General features: G+C 36.7%; 1 long non-coding RNA gene across 1 annotated transcript; it reads right to left on the bottom strand.

Annotated features, from left to right (window-relative positions):
* Positions 1 to 1,591: 1,591 nt before the first annotated feature.
* LOC144340922 (uncharacterized) lies at positions 1,592 to 15,356 on the bottom strand. Its single transcript, XR_013417469.1, has 3 exons — positions 14,756 to 15,356; positions 8,741 to 8,810; positions 1,592 to 1,929 (listed from the first exon to the last, which is right to left on the bottom strand). It is a non-coding gene; the product is annotated as an uncharacterized LOC144340922 (long non-coding RNA).
* Positions 15,357 to 20,344: the final 4,988 nt, after the last annotated feature.

The following is a 20,344-nucleotide window of genomic DNA, read 5'->3' as shown; positions in this document are numbered from 1 at the left end:
ACATCCTTTCATATTCTTTTGAACCCAGGGGTTCTTTTGCAACATGTTTTTCTTCTTTAGAAAAAATTTTAAATAGTTGTGTTATTACTGTTGTTTTCCTTGTGAAAACATTTATTATGCTAATTCCTAATTTTACTGTATTAATTTCTCAGGGAATGTGGCCTAGGCTATTACTAGTATGAAAATTTGTTGATGTTTTAATGATGTACTCAATGAAGTTTTTAAAAAATTATAGCTATATTGTGGATATTTGAAAATAAGCCATATTCTTTGTTGAGAATCTATTGAATCATTCGTTTATGGCATTTGATGTCCTCTAATTTATTTTGCATATATAGTTAGTTGATAATTGACCCACATGATATTTGATATTGTCATTGTGTTCTTGGCAATTGTCCTTCTATTTTAATCTGTTTTTTTTTTTGTTTGGTTTTTTTTTTTTTTTATAATGGATTGTGATCTATACTATTTAGTAGGTGGCAGTATTAACTATCTTATTTTGAACAGGGTACTTTGTGACATAAAATTCCCCTGTTTCAGATAAAGTTCTTTTCCTCTAGTTTTTCTTTTTTGAGTATTAACATTATCACCTTAGTTTTTTGTAGTTATTTTATATAGTAACGTTCAACACTTTATACTCAGTCTTTCTGTGTAATTTTAGTTTAATTGTATCTACTATAGAGATTGTACTTGGATATGGGTGGCATGGAGTAATTGCTGATGTTTCCTTTATTTACCTACCTTCACAGAAAGAAGAATATCTTGTAGGAATGGTTAATGCATGGTGACAAGCAGGTAAGCTGTGGCCCCTTTCCTTTGGAATCTGCTTGCCTGCATAGAGTGTGTACTCTTTTCTGCTCTTAGCCATGCTGTCAGTGGCGAGGCTAAGGTTCTTCCACAGCAACAGAAGCCGGCAGTCCTCCTTCAAACTGCCTGGTGATTAAACACTCGTAATTCAGGGACTCAGTGTTTGGAAGCTATTGTTGCTTCCAAACAATAAATTATTATAACATTAAAAAGGAAGAAGTTCTAATATAAGTTTGGGAATCACTTGTGATATAGATTAAGAATGAGATCATGAAGCAAAAATGTGATGTGTATACATTGATTAAATTGCCTTCTACAGAAGAAATGAGTCCTACTGGTTGCCTGCTTTGTCTTTTCTTTTGCTAACCCCAGTCAGTGTCAATGTTAAACTGCAAACTGTGTAGTAATATAGCCAAGTTGCCTGGTCCCTGCAGTTGCCTCTCTGCTTGAAAGGAAATCCCAGAAACGAACCAGGGCTAGGAATGTGTAGATGCTCTTTCCTCTTCTGGTTTTGTAGAAGTATAATGAATCCTGGCAGCCTGTTGCTTGGCCATCTCTCCTTTCTTTTTTGTTTGTTCTCACCACAGAGTGCTGGACCCACCACAGAGCAGGGTATGGGACAGGGAGTCCACCTTGCTGGTGCATAAGAGACATCCAACAGACAGTTGCCTCCTTCCCTCATTCCTCCCCCAGCCTTCCCCTCCTGTAACAATGATATAGCCACTTCCTCCCACATCACATCTTCCTCATAGACAACTGAATTTTTTGATGAACATGCTTTTATTCAGTATGTTGTTGCGTTTTGCTGTTCACTTGCCCCAGGAACAACATGTGGAAATGCAGGGATTTGTTTGCTACACATGATGACATTTTAGACATTTTGTAATGTCAGCTAACAATTCAGCGAAGTTTTTAGTAAGCAGGCTTTGACAGGTGAGCTTCCCCAGGTTAAGGCTGGGAAGCTTATGAATACCACATAGCCTTACTTTCTTTTGAAACATTGGTTTGCTGGAGCTCCAGCAGTACTTTAAAGGGATCTAAATCTCTTGCAGCTGTGAAACACTCTCATCCTCTGTAGATCTGCAGACCTCCCGAAGGAATGGTGCAGCTATGAACAGCCAGCTGTAAGAGTAAACATAAATCTCTTGGAGACATATATGCTGTCATATTTTGCTAAGGCTTGGAAAGACTGAACAATTTTAATCGTTTATCTCCATTTATCAAAATATTCCAGCCCAACAAACTTCAAACCAATTTCAGCTGTGAGCCTGCCTTGCTGTAGAAGACACTGACCACGGAGTACTTTGGTGTCTTTGTGATAAACCTGCACATTTGTAAAAGAGCGCCTTGGTCATATAAAACCTTTTATTAGTTATTGGCCATTTAAACAAACAAATAATCAAAAGCTACTTTGTAGCTGATATTTTAGTGTATATATGAATGTATTAAATATGTGCATGTGTGTATACATATATGCACACATACACACATATATACGTTCACACCCACACACATATATGTAATCTCAAATATCACATGAAGTGCTTAGCCAAAAAGTCACCGGTATTTCCATTATAACCTTATTTTTAGCTATTTATAAGAATATAAAACTCTGAACCATGAAAGCATAGATGTCTTCAATAATGACTTTCTCCTTTTTTATACAATTTTTAAATGTAGAGAACACCACATTCCTAATTTAAAAAAAATTAAAACGTAAGTAAATAATATTCTATCTCACTCAAACATCTTGGAAACTAGTAAAAATAAGTATTTAATTTTAAAAAATGAATCTTAAAATTAAATATGTCATTCAGAAGTGGTTAGTGTTTTTTTTGGTGTATTTTCTGTTTGTCACTATAATTGAAGTTAGAAGACTTTTACCTGTGTTCAGAGGCCAGAGAAGAAGGAGAAACATGGAGCTCCTTCCTTTTGCGTGATCCCTAGACTAAACTTGGGAGAAGGGAGTGTGTCGATGAGACGGCCTTGCTCCCTATACCACAGTTCCCAGTCTGAGTCAGGCTGCCAGAAGAAGACAGGCACCCCATCAACCAGACCCAACACACCTCCTTCTTGCTTTAAGTGTGCCTGAGTCAGAGGTAAAGAGATTGCCTCTAGCATGAATTATTTTGTGAAACACTTCATTGATCTTAGGATGCTAGGAAGAAACATTCATGCATTTATTTAGAGCATATATAAAAGTGGTGCTCTGGTGGGCATCATTCATGGCTTTAAACAGCAGATTTCTCTTGGTAAATGCTGCACAGCTGTAAAACTTGCTCAGAAAAGCAGTATGTTGTGGTATTTGAGGAAACTCAAATATGCTATGTATTTGGAAGTATATATAAGACAGGAAAGGACAGAATAGCAATTTTTTTATTTAAAAAATTTCTATGGAAATAAAATGACAGAAAATAATTTTTTCTCAAAAGCAGAGACATTCATGACTATTGAAGCATAGATGTACCGCATGGAATGAACATGGAGAGATAAGAAAAGTTAGGAACAGATGTGCCCGCTGGAAGGATGAGGATTTTTCGCCACTAATCCCTATGATAAAGTAGATTAATAGAGTGGTTGTGGCTAGGTCACAGGAAGGCCATTGAATGATCAGAAAGTTGCCTGTGTATGCTTTTTTTCATTGTCAAGTTGCCCTGAAGTCCCAGATTAAGATGGTGTTCTATGGTGTACTTCAGAAAAAAAAAAATGACTATTGGTTAATAGCATAATTCAGGGTGAGCTCTTCCCAAAGCACCTTGGAATAAAGCCAGAATTAGATTTCTTAGAGTTAAATATTTGGGGTCAGACAACTATTTGGTTATTATCAAGTTTTTATATTGTGCTTACATAGAATTGTTTCTGACTCAGTTACAACATTTTTAGCATGATAAGCTAATACTAGTACTTAAATGTGTTAAAATATAGTTCTATTTTTTCCAAGAAAAAACCTACTTGAAGACCCATTTTTCATACCACTATAGTACACCATGCATAGAGAAAACTGAATGGTTCTCTCTAGAAGATAAATCCAAGTAAAACCCCTAAAATTATAGTGTCTCTATCCCACAGATCTGTCTGGGTAGAAGTTGATGATAGGAAGTAAATATGCTCATTGTTGTGAGTTTTTACGACCAAACACATGTATCACCATTTGTGACATGGCAAAGATCATGTACTTTGGAGTCAGATATACAATCGACTTCCAGGTTCCCCTGTTACTATCTGAATAAACTAGCACTGCTTACATAAAGTCTCTAGGCCTCAATTTTCTCATTTTTCCAATGGGATTAATAATATCTACAGAATATTGTATGAATGAATGATTTTATATTTTAAGTATTTATATTAGTGGTCAATTAAAATAATAATCTGAAATAATAACATCATGTTCATTTTTCAAGAACCATGTCAATTTAGACATAACAATTCACAAACCATTCATTCATTCACTTATATGTTTAACACACATTGTTGAATATCACTAGGCATTAGGGATAAAAAATATGAATAGGACATGATGAGTTCAAAGTTCTTCATAAAATATACAGAATTTTATAAGGAAATTTGTGAATTTTTAAAATGAAAGTTTTATCTTTTTAAAATATTTTGTCTCTACAGGACAGGTACTTGCTAAGAGGATAAAACACAGGGTCACTTTGCCCAAGGTCGAAACATTTCATTCTTATTGATTCAACATAAGGAAGACGTGGAAATGTTAGCTATTACTTAGAAGTAAGATAAAGATAAATAAAGCTTCGTTCACTCTAAATTCTGTGTTAAAGTGGAAAAAATGGGATTAATTGAAGTGAAGATGAGAAAATGTCCATCAAGCTGACAAAAATGGTCATCTTTGTAGAATTCCTAACTTTCTAAATGATGTTCTTTTGAAATATTTACATTTTAATTTTACATATGTTTTAAAACATACATGAAAAATCCTAATATCATCTGTTTTTTCCCAAATATTAGTAAACTATTGAGAGGAGTCATGAAATCACTTTTCCTGAAAGTTTTATACAGAATCTCAATTATCTGGCATTGGTTATGGTCCTGCCTGAAAGTGAGATTTTTAAATCATAACATCTTCAGTCCTATAGTTCTATGATTGTGATATTGTTATATCCTACACACCACAGTTCCATTGATTGCACAGACTAATAAACCTTAGATAATGTATTAGTCATGGTTCTCCAGAGAGACAGAACCAATACACACACACATACACACATAAACATGCACACATAATTTCACCCTATCAACAGTTTTGCTTTCTGTGATTTCAATTATCTGAGGTAGAGTACAACAAGATATTTTGAGAGGGAGAGACTACATTCACAACTTTCATTACACTATATTGTTGTAATGTTTCTATTTTATTATTTGTTAATGTTAATATTTTACTATGACTATAAATTAAATTTTATCATAGGTATGATTTATAGGGGAAAAAAGGTGGTATATATAGAATTTGATACTGTTTGGGGTCTCAGGCATCCACTAGTGGTCTTGGAACATATTCTCTTGGAATAAGGAGGGACTACTGCATAAATATATAAGAGGATATTTATTAAGAAAGTTGGCTCATTTGATTATAGAGGCTGAGACATCCCACAACAGTCTGTCTACAAGTTTCAGGCTCTAGGATGTTGGTAGTGTGGCTCAGTCTCAGTCTAAAGACCTCAGAATCAGGGAAAGCGATGGTGTAATTCTCAGTTTAAGGTCAAAGGCCTGAGAAACTAGAGGTCCTCTGGTGTCAGTCCTGGAGTACCAAGGCCAGAGAGCCTAGAGTTCTGATGTCCAAGGGAAGAAGGAGGAGAGTTTTCCATCTCCAGGAGACAGAGAGAGAGAGAGAGATAGAGAGAGAGAGAGAGAAATCCTTTCTCTCCGTTTTGTTCTACCTACTGTCCCAGCTGACTGAACGGTGCCCACTCATTTTGAGTGAGGATCTTCCCCACTCAGTTCACTGACTCACATGCCAACCTTCTCTGGAAACACTCTCACAGACACACTCAGAGGTAATTCTTTATCAGTTCTCTAGGTCTTCCTTAATCTACTCAAGTTGATGGATATTTTGGATGGTTTGGATGTGTGTTCCTGCCGAATCTCATGTTGAAATGTGATCCTCAATGTTGAAGGTGGGCCAAGTGGGAGGTGTTCGAGTCATGAAGGCGGATCCCTCATTAATGACTTGGTGCTCCACTCATGATAATGAGTTACTGGAAGATCTGGTTGTTAAAAACAGTCTGGGACCTCCCCGCTCACTCTCCTGCTCCCTCCCTCACCATGTGCCATGCCTGCTCCGCCTTCACCTTCCACCATGAATAAAAGGTAGCTGTGGCCTCACCAGACACTGAGCAGTTGTGGGTGCTATGCTTGTACAGCCTGCAGAACCATGAGCCAAATAAACCTTTCTTCTTTATAAATTACCCAGCCTCAGGTATTCCTTTATAGTAATGCAAAACTGACCAACACATCGACATCTAAAATTAACTATTACAAGTAGTAACTAGAAAAGTCTGAAGATCATGGAGGTAATCTTACACAGTGTGGTGTCTGGCAGACAGGTTGTTTTCCTAAAGGTTGTTAAGTGAAAGAATGGCATTCAACACCATGAATCTAACTCAGCTTCCTAGGAAATTGAGGCTGAAGTAGAAAAGGTAGAAGCAGCTAGCAAAGAATATAGCTTAAAAGCATAGGAGGCATAGCCAAGAAAAACAACTGTTTACCTCAGCAACATTCAAATAGTTATAATTATATCCTAAAAGAAAATAATTTAAAACATTTTCCAAATTTGAGGATTCAATGACAGTCTGTTTTGGTGGAAAATTTCATCCATACTACAAAAACTCGGCTACTGCAGCAATTATGAGGGTGAACAAGATAAGCAGCTACATATTTTTCTATTTTTAGTTGGGGAAAGGATGTTTATGTGCTATTGTCAATAAACGCTGGACTTTAGTTGACTCAGAAAATGGTAAATTAGGTTGTAAGAATAATATTTCATCTATGACTTTACTTCTTAAAATCTGTGTAAATGAAACAAGAGAAGAGGGAGTGAAAAACTGAAAGTGGGGAAAAAAACTGAAAGATATCAAACATATTTCTTGGTCATACAGAAATTCAACTTTTAAAATAAATTTGGCATTGAGATTTATATAGTTCATTTATTCAAAGAAGACTTCATATTTTGCATTCCACTCATTTGGGGACTAGTTGATACACTAAAATCCAAATATTACAAAATAAAATGAATCGAAGCATGCAGTTAACAGCACACAGATTTACATAATTTTACTACTTAATAATAATAATAGTTGATTCCTAAAGCCTACTACTGACCAAAAACAATGCAAATTATTTATTATGGGCTACCTACTTACTCCTCAAAAACAAAAATTCCTAAGCAGTACTTAAATTTTTAACTTTATTTTACAGATGAGGACCTGCAGCTTAAAGAGGTTAAGCAAACATTCAAGATTATACACAGCATATAGCTAAGTCAGGAATTTCAACCTAACATATGGAGCCACCATATTATAATACTTTATTTCACAAAACTGAAGTCTCTTCAACTATAACTTCAGAATGCATGTATTCATGCATTAAATGTTTATTCAGTGCCTTCTAATGAAGACACCATCCTAGGCAGCATGTCTACTTGATAGTGCTCCCTTCTATAACTGATATTTTTGAAAATTAATTGCTTTAGAACTAAATGCAAATTGAATAAACACTGAATCCTCAGATGGCTTTTAGTTGCTGTTTCAATTCAAGGTGAATTAATCCAAATGGAAAATGTCCCAGACACACTACTTAAATAGTAAGTTACACTTACTATTTAATTCTCTAACATCTTTATGGTTCCCTTAGTTTTGATAAAGAAAGTGAGGTTTAAAAAAAAAAAAAAAAAAAAAAAAGAAAGAAAGAGCAACAAAAACTTGTGGTAACTCAAAGCACAGGAGTCAGTGCTAGATATTTCTAAATAAAAAATATATATATAATGTTTAAAAGTAACTTTTTTCATCTCTACCAATGGGATTGAATATTTGTATATGCACAGTAAGATGGTGTATTAATCTGTTCTGATGCTGCTAATAAAGACATACCTGAGACTGGGTAATTTATAGAGGAGAGAGGTTTAATGGACTGGTAGATCTACGTGGCTGGGGAGGCCTCACAATCATGGTGGAAGGTGAAGGAGGAGCAAAGTCACATCTTACATGGTGGCAGGCAACAGAGTATGTGTAGGGGAGCCCCCTTTATAAAACCATCAGATCTTATGATACTTATTCACTACCATGAGAACATTGTGGGGGAAACTGCCCCTGTAATTCAATTATATCCACCTGGTCCCACCCTTGACACATGGAGATTATTACAATTTGAGGTGAGATTTGGGTGGGGATACAGCCAAACCAAATTAAATGGTTTCTAGTTTGTTTAAAAAATGTAATTGCCTACAAACTAATTCAGTGGTATAATAAATCTATTATTATTTCTTACATTTCTTTTTTAAACAGTTGAATGTGTTGGTGTAGTGGTCATATGATCAGTCTCTGAATTCAGAATAAGATTTCAACTCTTATTCTGTTACTTAATGGAAGAATGACCTGAAGCAAATTATTTGTCTTTTCTTTGTTTGTTTGTCTGCTCATCAATAAAATAGGAATATGGGAGTATTTATTCATAAGATTCTTCTGATAACTAAATGAGATAAATATTTATGTAAAGTGTATAGAAAGTTCCTGGCTGTGGTAAGTTCAAATATTTTATGTTTCAAAGAAATTCATTTGAAATGGCTGTTTCAAACTACTGACAATCTTATTGCTAAGAAATTTGCATATATGGGACGAAATCTGATAAGGATGGGTGTGTACTAAGGTCCTGCACTGCTGTCTTATGTTTAGTTTTCCTTTGATGGGGTATGACATACCCTAGTTGATGTTTGATAGGTATTTCCAAGTTCCCACAGTCTTCTATTTGAATTTCAGTTTGGAAGAAAACTAGAGAGAAAAAGAAGAAAGTTTAAATGCCATTTGCCTCCATAGAGTTCAAATGCCATCCCTTATACAGGGATCTATTTAGATATCAAAATTTTCCTAAATAAATACATACATAGAATAAATTCTGAGAAGAAGCTATATCTTCTTGGAGACTTCTAAGATGGCTGAAACTTATACTGGGAGAATATCAGGATTGATGTGCAATCATAATAATTGAGAAATAATTATGGTAGCAAGACTTCAGCTAGTCACACATATAATTATCTCAGGTAATTCTCAGTATAGCCTCATTTACATATTAAAACAACTAAATTTCAAAGAGATAAGTGGTTGATCTGCCAAGCTATGCTAAACCGTGAGTCCATTAAAATTCTTTCTTTTATAAATTACCCAGTCTCCGGCAGTCCTTTACAGCAACGTGAGAATGAACTCATACAATAAACTGGTGCTGGTAGAGTGTGATGCTGCTATAAGGATACCCAAAAATGTGGAAACAACTTTGGAACTTGGTAACAAGCAGAGGTTGGAACAGTTTGGAGGGCTCAGAAGAAGACAGGAAAATGTGGGAATGTTTGGAACTTCCTAGAGACTTGTTGAATGGCTTTGATCAAAATGCTGATAGTGATATGGACAATGAAGTCCAGGCTGAAAGGGTCTCAGAGGGAAGTGAGGAATTTTTTGGGAACTGGAACAAAAGTGACTCTTGTCATGCTTTAGCAAAGAGACTGGCAGCATTTTGCCCCTGCCCTAGGGATCTGTGGAACTTTGATCTTGAGAGAGATGATTTACGGTATCTGGTGGAAGAAATTTCTAAGCAGAAAGGTGTTCAAGAGCAACCAGAGTGTAAAAGTTTGGAAAATTTCCAGCCTGACAATGCAACAGAAAAGAAAAACTCATTTTCTTGGAATAAATTTAAGCCTGCTGCAGAAAATATGCACAAATAAGGAGCAGCTGAATGTTAATTGCCAATACATGGGGAAAAATATCTCCAAGGCATGTCGGAGACCTACGTGGCAGTCCCTCTTATCACAGGCATGGAGGCCTAGGAGAAAAAAAAATGGTTTTGTGGGCCAGGCCCAGGGCCCTCCTACTTTGTGCAGCATAGGGACTTGGAGCCCTGGGTCCTAGCCACTCCATTCATGGCTAAATGGGGTCAAGGTACAGCTCAGGCCATGGCTTCAGAGTGTGCAAGCCCTAAGCCTTGGCAGCTACCATGTGGTGTGAGACTGCTGGTGCACAGAAGTCAATAATCAAGGTTTGAGATCCCCTACTAGATATCAGAGGATGTATGGAAATGCCTGAATGTCCAGGAAGAAGTTTGATGCAGGGGCAGGGTCCTCATGGAGAACCTCTGCTAGTGCAGTACAGAAGGGAAATGTGGGGTCGGAGCTGCCACACAGAGTCCCCACAGGGGCACTGCCTAATGGAGCTGTGAGAGGAGGGCCAAAGTTCTCTAGACCCAAGAATGGTAGACCCACTGACAGCTTGCACTGTGCACCCGCAAAAGCCAGGCACTCAACACCAGCCTTTGAAAGCAGCCTGAAGCAGGGGCTATACCCTGCAAAGCCACAGGGGTGGAGCTGCCCAAGGCTGCATCAGCATGACCTGGATGTGAGACAAGGAGTCAAAGGGGATCATTTTGGAACTTTAAGGTTTAATGACTGCCCTATTGGGTTTCGGACTTGCATGGGGCCTGTAGCCTCTTTATTTTGGCCAATGTCTCCCATTTGAAATGGGTGTATTTACCCAATGCTTGTGTCCCCATTGTGTCTAGGAAGTAACTAATTTGCTTTTGATTTTATTGGCTCATAAGCAGAAGGGATTTGCCTTGTCTCAAATGAGATTTTGGACTTGAACTTTTGTGATAATGCTGGAATGAGTTAAGACTTTGGAAGACTGTTGGTAGGGCATGATTGTGTTTTGAAATGTGAGGACATGAGATTTGGGAGGGGCCGGGGCAGAATAATATGGTTTGGCTGTGTCCCCACCCAAATCTCATCTTGAATTATAGTTCCCATAATCCCCACATGTCGTGGGAGAGACCCGCGGGTGGTTATCATCATGCTGTTCTAGTGATAGTGAGTGAGTTCTCAGGAGATCTGATAGTTTTATGAGTTTTTCCTCCTGCTAGGTACTTCTTGTTTCTGCCATGTGAAGAAGAATGTGTTTTCTTCCCTTTCTGCCATGATTGTAAGGTTCCTGAGGCCTCCCCAGCCATGGGGAACTGTCAGACAATTAAATCTTTTTCCTTTATGAATTACCCAGTCTTGGGTATTTCTTCATAGCAGCATCAGAACAGAGTAATAAAAGAACCAGGGATGTAACTCATGTGGGTGCATGCAGATGGTACGAGGGTGAATAACATAATCCCTTCCCTCATGAGTCCTCCTTTGAATAATTTGTTGTCTTTATAAAATTAGACATAATTAAACACATAATTGCTCTTAATAAAAGGAGTTGAGCTGGGCACAGTGACTTGCACCTGTAATCTCAGCACTTTGGGAGGCCGAGGCGGGTGGATTACTTGAGGTCAGGAGTTTGAGACCAGCCTGACCAACACAGTGAAATCCCATCTCTACTAAAAATACAAAAAGTAGTCAGGGGTGGTGGTGCACACCACCCATGTCGTAGTTCCAGCTACTCAGGAGACTGGAGACTGAGGCACAAGAATTGCTGGAACCTGGGAGGCAGAGGTTGCACTGAGCCAATATTATACCACTGCACTCCAGCCTGGGTGACCAAACAAGACTCTGTCTAAAAGAAAAAAAAAAAAGGAGAAAAAGGAGTTAGCATTTCTTCTGTTTCAGTGTAATGTGTTGAAATGTCTTTTATACATTCATTTTAAAGTGATTCTTGATTTCTCCTATGCACTACCAGCATTTAAAGGAAATTCAAAATCTGCTTCAGGGTACACCACAGTACCTCAATTTCTCTGGATTTTGAGACTCTTCTAATCATGTATCAGGTGTGTCACATCTTAAAATTTCTTCGTAAGTTATACCAATCATTTGGATCATATGTATCTATAATAGAGTAATTAAAAAATGTATGGTTCTCCTTCCTTCTGTCCATGTGAAAGTTGATATAAAAGAGCAAGCATTATGTCATTCGATTGACAAATCAGTTCACGTCAAACATGGATAGCAGTACAGTTCAAAGCAATATTTAAAGTAAAGTTTATACTTATGGGTAGCATAGTCTTGCATTCCAATTTAATATTGGTATTCCTTTTTTTTAAACATATTTTCAGGTTTTCTTTAACGATGCTTTTCTTAAGACAACACCAATCCAATCTTTATGCTCAGGTCAATATCAAATGCTAAAAAATCTTCTAAATATTTCAACCTGATTTTCATTTCCCAAAGTAAAACAATATTTCTTTCCAAATCTGTAACTATACAGAGGTGCTGACTAACATTTTGGTCACACACAGCAAAAGTAGCACTTAGTATTTTCAGAAAAAAGAAATAATATGGTGGGTGTATAAAGAATACATCTTTTTTATACAAACCTTGCATGAAGGCTGTTAAGGAATGAGACAAAGAGTAGACAGAGTTAAGCAGGCGCAGAGAAATAGGCCTAGGTAACACAGGCCAGCACCATCCTCAGGGGATCAGTAGCAGTCCACAACGTGCTGTGAGGGCTGAGCCTCAGGGAGGTTAGCCATTGATAAAGACACTTTCATATATCAGAAGACTGGTGAGAGGTGAGGCGAAGGTGTTTTCAAAGAAGAGCAGTGCTTGGCATAGAGTAGGCATGAAAATAATAACTACTGAATGAATGAACAAGTGAAAGCTGCAGCTGTGCTCAGTGTTGGGATGCAGGGCGGGGCTTCCATATCCACACCAATCAGGGAATGCAGATACATTCCTTCAAGTCTTATCCGGTGTATTAGGGGTCTAAAGAGAAAACTGCATACCTGTTAGAAGGAGACCGCCAGGATTTGATAGAAATATGTCCAAATGGTCTTCAGACTTGGGATTAAAAAAACTTACAGATGCAGAGGCAAATGGGGTGTGGGTGCCTGAGTGAATAGCATCAGAATGGAATCACCAGAACTTAGAGCAAGACTGCCATTGATGAATCACTCAATAACGCTGTGTTGATGATTCTGAAGACCAGGGATACCTGTGGCTGTGTGATTATTTGAAGTACTTCTAATACATTGCACTGTGAGCAAGTCAAGTCCTTTCAATGTCTATGGGACTCTACCTTTACTCATGTTCTTCCTGTCTCTCTATTCCTTTCTTTTTGTTTTCTGCATCAACCCTACTTCCCTCACCTCGATCCTCCCTTTACCAACATCAATTTATATTTAACACTTTGGGATGCTGTGCTAGGCAGTGGAGAATTAGAAATGAATAGGACACAGTTCTTGTCATTATCAGAGTGGAGGATGAAGGAGAGGTTAAATGTGGACCTAGGTCCCACCACTACAACTGGCTCCCTTCTCTAAGTTTGAATGTGGTTCCCTGACTCCCCACAATGTCCCAATGTCTTGGTGATAATGGGAGCTACAGCAAGCATAGGACCACAGCCACTGCTTATGCGACTGTGCAGATTCCTCAACCAGTGGAGCATCCTAGCATGGGGAATGCCCAGAGGAAGAGGTACACTTTTCTACTCTGTGCAATAGCTCATGCTACTTCCCAAACTTTGTGTCCATGGGGTCATCTCACCAAAAGGGGATGCCTTTGTGAAAAATTTACCATAGAAGGTAGCTTTTCTACTGACTAGAGAATGCCTCTAGTCATTGTGCTAGAGGCAGACCCAGATGGTCTTGATTGCTAGAATTTTGGAGGAATATGAGATCTCCTGAAATTACAGGTGTGGGGGTTTCAGCTCTTAAAAATTGGAACACATAACATACTTGCTGCCCTGTAGCCCACATTCTAATCATGGGAGACAGACAATAGCCAAGGAAAAAAAATGAGTCAAATAACTTCAGGTACTACTTACTACAGTAAAAAAAGCAAGAAGAGTAATGGAATAGAAGTGCTGGATGCAGGGGTTGCCATTTGAGGTGTCCAGGGGTTTCTGGGCTGTGGATGACGGACAGCAGTGAGCAAAGAAAAGCTCTAGAGAAGCAACTTTCAAGGCAGAGGAAAACCCTGCAGTGAGACCAACTCAAATGATGAATAAAAGTCCATTATTCTGTTTATTTGGGCACAGTGATGAGTCACAAATTCATCAATTAATAAAAAAAAAAAAACAAGCGAACCTCAGATTGCTGTGTTCTGAAGGGACCCAACACTACCACACAAAACTGTTCTTTCAGCCTCCACCTTCCCCCAAGTCAGACCTCTTGAGAGCTATTCCCAAGTGTATTGAGATAAATGATTAAGCCTGAGGAAGGTTCTAGTGTATTTTGGATTAAATCCTATACATCATCATATATTTACATTGCATTTGCATAATAAAAAGGATAGCTGATTAAACAGCTTCCTCCAGTAGACCATCTGGTGAGCCCAGGTGGTTGTCCAGTGCAGGTAATGGATAGATGACAGAGAGCAGAAGTAGCCAAATCACTGGCTACTTTGTTTTTGCTTTAAACATAACTGGTCATTCTTTTTTATCTTTCTTTCGGGTAACCAAAAAGAAAAAAATAAGCTAGCATCACCTTTTCCTATTATGTAGGTTGTCTAATAGATATAACCTAAAACTATGTACGAAATTGAAATTTTATACTTATTTTTGACAATATTTTGTTGAGGCTTAACGAAGGTATTCATAATAAATAATAATTAGATATATCTTCCCTAAATGTCATGTCATTTCAGAAAAGAAGGAAATGAATTAAAAGATATTTCTATGTCTGGGTATATTGTATAAACATTTAGGGAAGTCAGTTATGTAATGTGTGAATTCGGCAAACAGTAGAAAAAGAAAAATAAGGATTTAAGTGGCATTTTTATTGGGAATAATATTAGAAAGAATTTACTTACCCAGAAGTCAACAGAAACTCTGATTTTTCAAAATCCATCCAATATACAGATTTATCTTTTAGCATTTAGCATAACTTTCAGCATTCTTGGGATATTGCTGCAGGAACACTGGTGATCACACACTTAGGGAAATAATAAGACTGTGAGTTGAAGAATGTAATATACACGCAAATACATATGTCTCTTTCCTTGGTAAACAAATACGTTGGATAGTAAATACACCATATTTATTATTTGTTTAGCATACTTCTACATTTCCAGTACGACCTGACAGTTCACCTGTTTATTTCCTTGTGTTGAAGATTTTATATATTTCATTAATTGAATCAACCATGGGAAAAGCAAGTATGTCTCTACCTTTACTTTGAAAAATAACAGGGAAATGTATAGCATATGATAACTGGCAAATTAACTTATTTTAAATAAAGTAGCCATGCCTTGATCATTCTGACCACTGAAAGAGTTATTGATATTTGAATTATTAGATCTCCCTCCACCTTTATGTACAAAGAGATCCAGCTTTATAATTAGATACGACTATTGAGACTATCAACACCATCATGGAGCTAGAATAAAAGGTATTTGTAGTATCTGTTCAGAATTTGCAGGAAACAATTGGGTAACAAGTGTCAAAAACCATAGCTCAGTGTAGATTCAACAAACAGGGCAGTCATATGCTCCCTTATCTCTTATCTGGAAAGTCTTGCAGTAGGATGGCTTTCAACTTTGATCCAGTGGCTCAACAGTAGAATATTGTGGTTTTTATTAATATCAGTTAGAGAATCTGAAATAAAGAGCAAGTTGTAGTTGAGGTCCAATAGTCACTTCCCTATAATATCAATATTTTATATTTTCTTATTATCTACTTAGACTTTTATAATTTGTTGGATACAGGCTTCTGGCTTTGTGTTTGAACATATCAACTGTGACTTCTTTTGACCTTTAAATTAATCAATCTGAAACATTAGAAAAGATTTGAAATAGCAACTAGACAAATATTAAATGCCAATCATCTTTCTGGAATTTTAAAATTAATATTTAAATATCATGTGTCTTACTGAAATCGGAAACACTTTTAAATTTCCTTTTCTTTTCTTTTTACTTTTTTATTGTTCCATTTCAAGTGTTTGCTTTCTCAGTATATACCATTCCAACCTACTCCACCTGCATGACTCATGTACTCACATGAGGCAACAATGATTTTACTCCATCTACCTAATCTGTATAGTTGCTTACAAACTTTTAGAGACAAATGTAAATGCATGTGCCACTACACATAAGAACTGGGTGAGACAAAGACATGCATATAAATTGGTGTTAAAAAAGACTTTGGTGAAATGTATACTGTAAATGTAAACAAAATGTATATTTTGGTTTTTTATTAATAAAAACAAACTATGATATCATTCTGATTCAATTAATACTATTAAGCTTTTAATACTTTTTGCTAGTTTCAATCTATTTGTAATTTGAGTTCATCTGCTACACCATCACTAATTCGTGTTTTTAAAATCAAAATGATTATTTCAGTGTAATATTTAAGGGAGTTCAAGAAATACTGAAGGGTTTTGCCATTGGCTGTGATAAACTTCAAATCATTTAGTTCCATATTTAATTCATGCAGTATAATACCTGGGACTAAGTGAGTATTTAGTAAATATGTATCTCCATTCTTCCTCTTCTGTAATCTAGTTTTAATAAATGTTCTCCTTTCTTTCCTTCATTCCTCCCTCTTTTGTTCTCTCTTCTTCTTTTTCATGAGTCTTTCAATAGTTAATGCCTTATAGCAGTGACCAATGCTTAATTACCTTCGGCAGTAGTTTTTACCCATGGCTGCACATTAGAATCACTAGTAAAGCCTTTAAAACTTTCTGAAGATTCTGATTTCAATGAGGTGGAATGACAGTTACTCATTGGTATTTCTTAAAATTTCCTAGGATATTTTAATGGGTACAGAATCAGGAGACAAGCAAGTAAACAATTATGACATAGTCATAGGAGATCAATAAGGAAAAAGTCAGTAGGCATTGGGGTGAGCACATTACCCCAATCTCAGGATGGATGGTAGGGTAACTCTTCCTAGGAGAAATGATCCTTGAGATGGGCAGGAAAGGAAGGACACTTGAACAGCTGGCAGAGGCAGGGAGAAGGAGGAGAAGGAAGAGCTTTTATTGAAAGAGGAAAGGATACATGGAAATATGCAGTTAGGAATTACCCTAGCTAGATGAACACATTGGAACCTAATGGAAAAAGAGACTAAAAAAATAAGTAGAGGCTGAACTTGGTGTGCCAAGCTAAGTGTTTAAATTTTATCTTATGAGATTTAACAGGAGATTAACAAGATATGATAGACATTTTGAAAATATCACCCTGAGAAAATTATGATGGTTGAATTGAAGGGCATCTAGAATGACTTCAAGGAGGCCAGTCAGAATGTTCTTGCAGTAATCCGTGGAAAAAATAAAGAAATAGGGATGAGAAGAAGGATAGGATACATGGTTTCAAAAAAGAGCAAGAGATTGGGAGTTATCAACTATGTCTTCACAATTTATGGCTTGAGCAATTAGTAAGATGGTGGATCCGTTCAGTGGATAGAAAATATGGCCTGAGAACAGACTTTGGAAAGAAGCTGGTGATATCCATTTGTACAAATTGTATTTCAGATGTCTGTAGGATACCCAAGTGGAAAGATAGGTTTAGCAAGCAGTGGATTTATAGATCTCAATCTCCAGAAAATTCTTAGCTAAAAAGGATACAGACTATTTTATTTAGGAGATTAATCAATTTCTCTTTCTTGGGGAAGAGCATGCAGACAGAAATGGAAAGATAATCAAAGGCAGAGACCAGTGTAACACCAATATTTAGGTGCTTACACTCACATATGTGCATTTTCTCTTTCTGTGTCACTGGCAAGTGAGTGTCTAGCCAGAGATTACATTTCCTACGCACTTAGGAGTGGCTGCATGACTAGTTTTCATTCACGGAATGTGAGTAGAAGTTACATGTGCCATGTCTAAATCAAGGTTTTTAAGAAGTCTATGCCTCTTTTTGTAGGTGCTTCCCCCCCCCCACCATTCTGCCTATTTCAAACAATTATAAGGTCCTAAAGGATAGCAGAGCAATAAGTGAAAGACCCCTTAGTCTCTGCATAACCACAGTGGAAAGCACCTAAGAACACCAACTTTGTACTGTGATATGAGAGCAAGAAGCAAACTTTTCCCTGCTAAGCCACTGAAATTTCTTGGCACTATATTGCTCATCACATCTAGTCTCCTCTTTCTACCCTTTTCATCCAATCCTCCTTTAAAGTCTAGTTCAATTTCTTCCCTTATATAAATTCAACCTGGGTAACCCTTAGTGATGGTTCCCTCATCACTTATTTAGCAAATAATAACACTTTTTGACATTTATTATAATTTTTGTGGGATTTTCATGTATTTTGGTTTATATTTTTACCTATGATAGACAGGCTTGTATTCAGTATATTTATTGTATTTTTAAAAGGATTAAAATATTTTTCTTTTCTCCATAAGAAAAGACAATTTCTAAACTAAACTTCGAAATAAACTAGCAAGTGGGAGAATTTTGAATTTTAATGTTGATTAAACAACTATGTAAAAGTTACTTTATTGGCAAGGAAACTAAGTTTGTCTGTGTGATTTGAATAATAAGAATTATATTCTAGAGAACAATAAACTATGAAACCAATTAGATTTCTGTGTTTCTTAATCAGTCATCCAAACACTTACCTTCACATTTAATCATAAAACCCAGCAAACACGTGAAAATTAAGGCATTCAGTTTTTTATTTATAAACATTAACTGAATTAGCAAATAATTTACATTGCTTTGTATCATATATTTTTCATGGGCTTATTGTCATACTTTTTGGCTAATTTCATTTTCTTATAATAAGATGATTATGAAATTTGCCATCATATGCAACATTCATTTTATCTTTTAAAACCAATCAAACATATGTTTTGTGGTATAATACCAGATTAGATTTCTCAGTTCTCGGTTATTGGTGTGATTTAGGGGTGGAAGACAGTGAATTCTATCCCTTTGGACATAGAAGTAGACATTTCAATGCCAGGTCTCCCCTCATCCTATAAGCTATCATCTCTGAAAACTCTTGGCCTGTAGCCCAACCAGTGTTTCATTCCCAAGTTTGCAGCTAAAATAAATGACTCTACATCTCTATTTCCCATCGATCAACCGTATGGTAGACCACAGAGTTAATTTGTCATTCTACTCTTTGGGGGGTGAGGGGGATGTTATAAATGGTTTGATTAGATTTCTTTTTTGGAAGGAATCATTTCTGCAAATGTGAAGCTTTGGAAATCATGCCTAAGGGACAGAATTAGGAAAGGAAAATATTTTTCTAGTAAAGGCATGAAAGTGTTATGGCCATAGCCCAAGGATGATGAGACAGGAAGAGTGTGGGTGATTTAAGACCACACTGCTGCAAAGACTTTTATTCCATCATAACCATTTTGGTGAAAAAGAGTAACAGCTCAGAAGATATATTTAGAATGCTTTGCTGCTTCTATTGCAGTGTTAAAACTTTATTTGTCTTTGTTATTTGTCATACAGAAGTCTGTACTTCAAAAGAAAAATGGCGTGACTTCAAATGGATCTTACTGAACATATATTCTCCCCAGAAAAGCTCCAGTATGTTTGTAATCAGGGTGTAGCATTGCTGGGCCTCCTTGCTCTGATACCTTAGTGTGGAAAGAGAAGGCAAGAAGTGAAGCAGAGGCAACCATGGTATTTCTAGTTTCTACATCCACAGCATCTGAAATTTAGTGTTATGTCAACTAGAAATAATCACTAGAGCTAGAGAATTTTAGACCAATATCCCTGATGAACACCAATGCAAAAATCCTCAATAAAATACTGGCAAACGAAATCCAGCAGCACATCAAAAAGCTTATCCACCATGATCAAGTGGGCTTCATCTCCGAGATGCAAGGCTGGTTCAACATATGTAAATCAATAAATGTAATCCAGCACATAAACAGAACCAAAGACAAAAACCACATGATTATCACAATAGAAGAATAAAAGGCCTTTGACAAAATTCAACAGCCCTTCATGCTAAAAACTCTCAGCAAACTAGGTATTGATGGGCTGTATCTCAAAATAAGAAGAGCTACTTATGACAAACCCACAGCCAATATAATACTGAATGGGCAAAAACTGGAAGCATTTCCTTTGAAAACTGGCACAAGGCAGGGATGCCCTCTCTCACCACTCCTATTCAACATAGTGTTGGAAGTTCTGGCCAGGGTAATGAGGCAGGAGAAAGAAATAAAGGGTATTCAATTAGGAAAAGAGGAAGTCAAAATGTCCCTGTTTGCAGATAACATATTTAGAAAACCCCATCGTCTCAGCCCCAAATCTCCTTAAGCTGATAAGCAACTTCAGTAAAGTCTCAGAATACAAAATCAATGTGCAAAAATCACAGGCATTCTTATACACCAATAACAGACAAACAGAGAGCCAAATCATGAGTGAACTCACATTCATAATTGCTTCAAAGAGAATACAATACCTAGGAATCCAACTTATATGGGATGTGAAGGA

Source organism: Macaca mulatta, chromosome 5, assembly GCF_049350105.2.
Source record: "Macaca mulatta isolate MMU2019108-1 chromosome 5, T2T-MMU8v2.0, whole genome shotgun sequence".
NCBI lineage: Eukaryota > Metazoa > Chordata > Mammalia > Primates > Cercopithecidae > Macaca > Macaca mulatta.
The sequence above is the reverse complement of the archived record's forward strand: the minus strand, read 5'-3'. Positions and strand labels throughout refer to the sequence as shown.